We start from the raw sequence: 7032 nt of genomic DNA, 5'->3' as shown, positions 1-7032 counted from the left end.
CCTAGAACTGTTCTGTGAATACAACCAGTAATTACATGACAAAGATCTCTATTAAGACGTATGCATTTTAAGTGTAGGCAGAACAGACGTGTAATGTGCGTACTTTAGATACATAAGCATATATACATATGTATGTACACACATACACATATACAGACATTGGGATAGGGCTGTTAAGTGAATGGATTCCCCTTGGAATTCATGCTGGTCATGATCTTTTTTTTGATCAGAGATTGTAAAGAAAATGTAAATCATCAGTGGGTTATTTGGAAATTTTAACATCAGGATCCTCTTGCGTTGCAGAGCTTTGTTCTGAAGCTGAGGTCACTGTGAAGCTTTCCTTAAAAACAAAAAATGGTGTTTTTTCTGTACTTTGCAGGTATCATGTCTCTAATAGGTGCTACATGAGTGTTTTAAGATTACGTGGTTCCTCCTGCACAAAATAATTCTGACCTGCTGTGTATTTCCTGATATTGGGGGTGGCTTATTCAAAATACCGTGTACTGTGAATACGTGGTTAGGTGCTGGGGCAAAATCCAGAGCCGTTGTCTCAGTGCAGACTCCAGCTCTAAATTTAAGCCTTTGGGATTTGGGTATTTTCTTCAGGTTTTGATTTTACCTGTCAGTCAATAGCTGGCAAGGACGTAACTGTGTCGATAGGAGGAGGAATGGCCAGAGGATGTAAAGCGTGGGAGGTCTGGATTGTGTTCCCAGTTTTGCCATTAAATTGGCCAGCGGCTGTTGCTGCTGTAACAGATTGAACCAACAGCATAAATGAAAGCATCTCTTGAAGAACCGAGGTAATATATTATGGTCCAGGCAACTGCACCTGAATGTCGTGTTCCTATCATGTATGTCTCGTCTGCTCTTGTGGGACAGGACTGTCTGGTGGTTAGAGCAAGCGGCCTGGGCCCCTGGCCGCAGGCGATTCTCTGACTCCGCCGTGCATGTCACACCCTTCGAGGCTTACACGAAGCTCAGTACTCAGTGGTTAGAATCACCAAAGGGAAAGTGCTCTGGGAGGGTAGGACGTAAAATCTCAAACCTCAGTGCTTGCAGTTCATTGCATTGGGTGCTATTTTTAAGTGTTGGGCTTTGTCGTTTCTTTACGAGCAGTACCAAAGAAGATCGAGATGGCAGAAAATATCTCATGTAATCATTATTATTAAAAGCAGTGGCGCAAAAACAAAGAGACCTTTCAGGTAGTAATTGCTTTCATAAGCCATTCCTGGGGATTGAACTCTGAGACCTCTACAACCCAATCTAAAAGGGGCAGCCCCTGCAGTCACAGCAGAAACATGTGTGTCCGACATGCTGCGTGGTGCCTATTACAGCAGCAGGTTTGTGAAATCTTCCCCTGTAACAGCTGGTTAGTCCAAAACCCAGCAGAGATGGCCAGACCCTCTGTGTGGGTAACTGCTCTGACAGCCTGGGATGGAGACGATGCTCTGGCCTTTGGCTCAGGTTGGAGAAGAGCGGGTGCAGGCTCCCCTCTGCCGAAGGTTTCTGCGCAGTCAGGGCAGAAGTAGCAATACGGGCCAGCTTGTGAGTTAGGGTTATTTGGCTGTCAGGGAAGCTTCTTGCTGTCCTCTCTATCAGAAGCTCCCAAGGAAGAAAAAGCGTCAGTACCTGGGCTTGTTCTTCTCCAGTCCAGCCTTCCGTGGGGCCACAGGAGCGAGGTCCAGGGACTGGAAATTCATGTATTCTTGCAGTAGCAAGAGTTAGAGGTAACCTCGCAAGAAGATAAGCTCGGCCCGCGGAGGGTAGCTGCGCGCTTCTTGAAACACAGGATTTTTGTAGCCGTGGATTACTGACTGCAGCGTTGCTTTTAACTATTAACTCCTCCATCTGGACCGTGGCCACCAGCACATTTTCAGGTAGTAAATAGCATTCTAAAATTGGCAGTTCACTAGAACTGGACAAAGTTATGTCACCTGCCCTATGAGCATCGTCTCTGAAGTAGGTTCTTACAGGAAAACTGAAAAATAGGGCAATACTGTTTTGGAAACATGCTGTGAAAATTAGAGTTGCAGTTAGAGCCCAGCACGAACTGCAGGTGAGAGCTACTAAATACAGTTTTACACGGGAGGCAGGATGAAGATACGAAATACAATTTTATACTTAATGGCAGATTTGCATTAGTTCTGTGGCCAAAGGAAGGTTACTGCAACATCTTGTCCCTAAAAGTAACAGCACAGAAACTGTTGGTGCTAAATGCCCCTGATTTTCTCAAAGTTTTCTGCTGCAACTCCAATGGATGCACCGAGGAGCGGTAGCAAATGGAGGTGCCTTTCAGAAACTGCCTTCGTTCTTGCTTCTGCTCTTGGGTACACGTGGACTCTCTAAAACCCCATTCAAACTGCTAAATTCACCAGCACGTGCTATCTACCTGTGCACGACAAAAATCTTGAAAATCCTCTCCGAAATGAAGGGCAGGCGCAAACAGGGTGGGAAGAAAATACAGAGTTCACCATGTCGGAGGTGGAAATATAAATGGGTAAAACAGGATCTGTGTTTTAAATGAGTTCTTTCAACTTGTTTCTACACCGTTCAGAAAAAAACACAATAATCCTTTGCCTATGGTATAATGTAAATTAATCTTCTATGTGACCAGACCTTGTCATGTACAATGAGAACACAGCTTTCTTTAATTCAGATGGTTCCCAACTTTTAAAAAAAATGTGTGCTCACAGGAAAACGTAAACTAGGAATACTGCTTTTACTCCTTTTTTTTTCCCCCAGCATACATGCTGACTAAATTATGTGGAAAAGCCGCTTTCTTTCCACTATTTCACCCCTGAGATCTACTATTTTCCTAGTCTTGTCTGTGGTGGTGGTGTTCCACGCTTTTTGCCAGCAATCCCGGTCTGTATTCTTTATGTTCCTTTTTGAACAGTGAATCCTTTTGTAAGAAGATTATTCCTTGATGCCCTGAAGTGGGAAACATAAGCAAAAGTCTTCAGATGTATTGAAACCTGTGAAAATATTTATAAAAAGGCGATGGTTGCCAGGACATGGGAAACAACGGGTAACTAAATAATAGTCCTTTGCATATCCGTAGCACCTCTCCTTTGGCAAAATGAGCGGTCTATGTAATCATGTAATACCTGCAGCTTTGTAACGTTTTGGGTCACTTTGTGGGTTTTTGCCCCGTTGCATCTGTGGTGAACCTGAGCCCCAAAATGTATCTTCTTCATGGATGGGAAATTTAGTACTTGTGGCTTAACTTTGTTTGAAATCCCGGATGTTTGGGCTCACGCTGCCTCACGCCAGGTGCCCAGAAGGATAGGCATGAAATCAGTTTTTGGAAGCTTAGGGCTGAATGACTTTGCAGCGTCACATGCTGGGTTTGTTGCAGGGCCAGGAATGGAGCCCAGATCTCCTGGCTCCCTACCCGCTGCCTGAACGGCAAGGCCAGTCCTCAGCTCCGTTTCAAGGGATCCTAGAGAGCACTGGCATTTTAGCAAGTCAGCTGGCAACTTCGCTCTGTTTTGTTTAGAATGGTTCGCATTCTTCCATCTAATTCCCACACTGAAAATTTCCAGCTTCCTATTTTCCCCGAGCTGTCCCAGCAAGACGTATTGAATATGCAGATGTGATGGCACACACTCACGCACGTGCTTTTCCTGAAGCAACCCCTCAAAGTTTGTTCTGGATGTTTGTTTTACTCCAGTTCCTCTAATCCCCAAAGTGACATTAAACAGATTTTTTTGTTTAACCTTTGTATGAAACTCTCTCTCTCCCTTTATTTGTAAGGATATGCGGTTTTAGTTACATTTCGTTAATTCCCTTGTGCGTGGAGGAGACGCTGTGTAAATGAAAACATAATTATTACACACCACGCACAAAGGTCTTCTCAGACATCTCCCATACATGCCTTCTCTAGAACCTATTTTTGAACATGCATGTCACTATATTTTCAAACCCATTCATGTAACAAATAACTGCTTTCACTCTATGAGTGTGTAGCAATACAAGGGCTGCCCACCCAAAATACATCGGAAATATGTTTCAAAGGCAACTGAAATTGTGACCGAGCGCAGGAACAGGAGCTAGGAGGCTTGGTACCCCGGTTCTTAGTGATGAATCTCTCGGCACAAAACCAGCACTGGGCTTGACCAAAGAACCGCACGCTGTCAGCACGAGAGAAGTAAAGACAATGAAAAAGCTGGCTTCTGCTTCAAGCGAGGAAGTTATTTTGCTGGAACAGCATAAATCCTTAATGGGATTTTTTGCTTTCCCTGCAATATAGAGACTCAGGCAATTCCTCCTCTCCTCCTACACCCTGCCCACTGCAGGGATGGGCGCGTTTATCCTCACGTGCCGGCTTTCCCTTGTCCACACCTGCAAACACACATAGCAGCATAACCCTTCTATGCAGCGCAGCACGCTTCCCTCACCTGCAAGACAAGCAATCCTTACCTTCTCTATAAATACACTGTTTTTTGCAGGACAAACACATTTTTCACTGCAAGAACTCTTGTATTTGTCCCAAAAAGCCAAGATTGCATTCCAGATGTACAGCTGTTCCACCTGCAGAAATTCCCTGGTCCTGTCTAGGCAACATAATTCAGTAACAGAGAGAATAAATATGTTCAAGATAACAGAGAAAAAAAATCTCTGGTTCTGTAAGTGTCCTTTTGCATGATAGCATAAAATAGATAATTTTCTCTATTGGAGCGGCAGCCGGAAGAACTTAACCCACTGGATTTCTCCCACTGGGTACATGTTTTCCTTTTAGCTTCAAGGGAAGAATAAACACCTTCCTTTCTCTGGAAAAAAAAAAAAAGCCATCTCCTGAGGGCTGTTCTCTTGCGTTTGGTATGTTCTGCCTGAGGTATTACTATGAATATGAAGTTAATAATAGCTATTTACATGGTTTCACTGAAGGATCTTTAAACGCATTGGAGCCTGTAACGTATCTCAGCATCCACAGGCAAGATCACAGTATGGGTCCTGAAATAAATTTACCTCCCCTTGGCTGATGAAGAAACTGAATTTCAGAGTCACAGTTAGTTACAACCAAAAGGAGATGGCTAAGCAAATCAGCAGCGGTGCTGGGAAGACAAGGTCCTGACCTGACCACTTGCTGTAGTCACCAGACACAGGGTCAGGTCCCCACCTCGCCAAGATCAGCAGAGCTCCAGACGAAGTCGCCACAGCAAGGCCTGTTCGTGCCAAATCGTCGGCTTTGTGCGTGCTCCTTGCTGGAAATGCCAGTGCAGTGCAATTTAAGTGCCACGCGTTACGTGGCCAGAGAGTAGCATTAGCATAGAGGCGTGCTGCAGCCTCAGTGTGACTGGGGAGGGGAGCCAGGCTGTCCCTGACCCGATGTCCACCCTGTGCCCAGGGTAAAGTTTGGCCATGGGAGAGGATTAGCCTCCGTCTTCCAAGCTCTGATTGCTTCTGAGGAAAACGCCCTTCCCCCTGATAAATTAGCGCATGATCGTATACATAGCTGAGTTGTCCACAGGGACAAGAATCACTCAGTAGTTACTTGTTTCCTTCTTCTGTGTGTGATTCTGCGACCTGGTGACAATCTCACACCATCTGACGCTGGAGGTGCATGATCATTCAAGGATGACATCAACCCATGTTGCATCAAAAAAAGCAGCCCTGCCCTCCCTCAGCTCTTGATAGCAAACTGGATTGGAAAACTGGGTGGCATTAGAAGTCAAAATACCCAAGTATCTTTCTGAAGTTTGCAGGATCGTAACGATCGGCATCAGGTACCCTTATCCAGCTCAGCTGCACCTGCTGCTGCAGGAATGGCGACTTTTCAATCCGTATTTGAAGAGCTGCAAGCTCTGAGTACTACTGACTGGACTCTCCCAACAGCTTAGGGCCAAATTCTCCCATGTCCATCATCCACAAGCTTTAACAGCACTTCAGAGTAGATGAGGTGTTAGATAAGCACCCACATTTTCCAGATAATTTAACCCCTTCGAGTTTTGCTTCTGGTGGTTACAGCATTTTTTATGTTGAAAGCAGGAAAGGGAAAGCTTAGTTTTCCACAGGCACTCCTGAAATCCGATTCCTTGTTTTGAAGCTTAGGTGTGGGCTGAGCTCTTTGGAGAATAAAGTCCCCGCTGGTGAAGTGCAGGATGTGCTCAGAAACCCTCACGATGGGTGGAAAGCCGGTCTGGTGACATCGTACGCTGGCTGTGTTGATGTAAAGCGAGTTTTAAGTTTCATTAGCCCTGCTGGGCCAGCAGAGCTGGAGGAGGAGGAGATGGGTGCTGCTCTAAGTAAGTGTCTGTACCACCAGGAAAAATGTCACATTACAGTTAGTGTTGAGGAGAGAAGCAGGAAAAAAGCATAGCTTTTTTTGGAAAGCTTTTGGATAGCTTTGGCAGTTAAAATATCTATATAATACAGGCTTTGAAAACTGAGTCAAATTCAAAGTCATTGAAAAGGAATAAATTTGAGTAAAGCGCGCTAGCAGTTTTAGTTACTTTTCCAGTTCTTTTTTCTGTCTGCTCAGGGAAGGATTTACAAAGCAGCAAATACTAGTTGCTACACTGGAAACCTCATCTGTTCCAAAGCAGGTAATTTTACAGAGAGACATCTTTCAAATTAATGCTTCGTTACTGATTTTTTAAGACTTAGATTTAATTTTTTTTTTTTTTTTTTTACTACCATGTTCTTGCACTGGTAAATGCAGGGGCTTTGGCAGCAATATGGGTTTAAGCAGCTCCTGACCAAGAAGCCGACGTTCACCCCCTGTGCAGTCATGCCCTCAGCCTGTGGCAGTGAGCTGTGAAATCGGTCAGGGAATGGATCCACAATCAAAAAAACTCCAGGGAATATAACTTCTCTTGAAGTGCTGGTGCGGCTCCATGCGCATGTAATTCGGGCGAAGGTGGTGCTGCCATGGCTCAGCCCCCTCCAGCCACACGTTCCTGCCCTGCTCCGCCACCCTTCTGATTCCCACATGAACCGGTCCGGGCTCTTAAATGAGTAAAACCTGGTCTTTTCTTTTTGTAAGCTTAATTTTTAACTCCTTATATCTTCTTTTGAACTGCTTATATC

Source organism: Egretta garzetta, unplaced genomic scaffold (genome assembly GCF_000687185.1).
Source record: "Egretta garzetta isolate BGI_Z169 unplaced genomic scaffold, ASM68718v1 scaffold511, whole genome shotgun sequence".
Taxonomy (NCBI): Eukaryota; Metazoa; Chordata; class Aves; order Pelecaniformes; family Ardeidae; genus Egretta; species Egretta garzetta.
This window is presented reverse-complemented; position numbering follows the sequence as displayed.